The sequence below is a fragment of the Colias eurytheme genome, chromosome 32 (genome assembly GCF_061535395.1).
Source record: "Colias eurytheme isolate Ceu_HAF_F1 chromosome 32, ilColEury1 Martin Lab GWU primary, whole genome shotgun sequence".
NCBI lineage: Eukaryota > Metazoa > Arthropoda > Insecta > Lepidoptera > Pieridae > Colias > Colias eurytheme.
The window spans coordinates 5,586,125-5,587,801 of NC_143011.1; the positions used below are offsets into that span (position 1 = coordinate 5,586,125).

Genomic DNA, 1,677 nt, shown 5'->3' on the forward strand with positions numbered 1-1,677 from the left:
GAACAATGACAAATTTGAAAGTTTGTTGGAAATTCTCAGGCCACATATTCGAAAACAAAATACCAATTATAGATTGGCTATTTCCGCTGAAGAAAGACTATCAGTCTGCCTCAAGGGATATTTATTTATTTATTTTTTTTTATTTATAACATTTATTTCAGGTAACAGACAATAAATTGTACAGACCCATAGAATAAATACCTTACAGACTAACATACATATAATATTTTATAACTAAAACTATTAAGCACTACACTATACACAATTCACGGCACTGGCAGTGTCATATTGCGCTGAATGGGCTTCGGCTGGGTGTTGCGAAGCCGCCCGCGAAACCGCCGGAACACGACACCACGGGGCCAGAACTCCTCGCTCATGAAGGTCGACAGCTGCTCGCTCGGTACACGCACAACAAATGAATTAAAGTTCAAATTATTGCGCGGCTCCAGGCGCTGGACCCTCACGATAAACTTGGTCTTCACCCGCACATACTCCACTACATCAGAAGCTTGGGTGGAGTGGTGCAGGCGGGACACGTACAGCTGCGTCGTCGGTATGGCGGGCCGCAGCAGGTGGTTGTTACCGGTCGGGGCGGTACCACACTTGTTGGAGGAGGGCTTCTTTTTCTTCTTCCTTTTCTCTACCTTTGTAAAGCCCTCCTCATCGAGTGGATGTCTATTCACGCTCGACAAGGGTGCCGCACGGCGCGGGGAGTCCCTGTGCTTAACGGGATCTCCATCTCGGGTGATTTCTTGCCGCTTTACGGGAGGCTTGGCGGCAGCGGCCGCGTAGCCAGCCGGTGTCGGGTTGGCTACACGAGGCGGGCTCTCCGGGGGAGGCGCGGGTCAGGCGGGGCGCGGCGTGACGCGGTCGACGGCCGGCGGCGTCGTCAAATTCGCTGACTCAAAAGTCTCACGTTGCGCTCCACGACGCGTGTTCACATTTGAAACCTCCGCTGACCTACATAATGAAATTGAATCGCGCAGGGCGACGACCTCATTACGCAGATCGTTGATGGTGGATTGGGAAGCTCCAAATTTAAACTCCATCTCCTTTAAGGCCGTCCTTAATGAAGTGATGTCCTTAAGAAGGCGGGTGACGTCGACGTGGTCGAATGTGACGGGAGGCAGCTTACGCAAATCCTTCGCCACGAAAGTCGGCACGTCGTCCGGATCGGTCTTCTTGAACACCTTGATGATGTCCCGTAGACTCCTCTCTCCCTTCTCGTCCCTCCTGCGAGACGGCATCTGGTCGGCCATATTCAATGGCAAAAAGAGTAGTGATTTGGCGTCACGTATCTCTCCTTCCGTAAAATTGCTCGTGCAAATTTGCTCTATGCTAACTTCATCCATGACATCCAGCTGATACTGCAGGAATGCCAGGACTTCATTAGGCACAAGCCTAGCGCTCATTGTTGCGAGCGATAACTTCGACAATAAAAAATATTAATTATTTCAGTACTAGCTGCTCCACGCGGTTTCAGCCCCGTGGCCGTGACTCCACTCCTGTTGGTCGTAGAGTGATGATATATAACCTATAGCCTTCCTCGATAAATGAGCTATCTAACACCGAAATAATTTTTCAAATCGGACCAGTAGTTTCCGAGATTAGCGCGTTCAAACAAACTCTTCAGTTTTATAATATTAGTATAGATTATTTAAATATAACATTGTTTAT

General features: G+C 48.7%; 1 pseudogene; it reads right to left on the bottom strand.

Annotated features, from left to right (window-relative positions):
• Positions 1-266: 266 nt before the first annotated feature.
• On the bottom strand, positions 267-1,412 carry LOC149895232 (uncharacterized; annotated as a pseudogene).
• Positions 1,413-1,677: the final 265 nt, after the last annotated feature.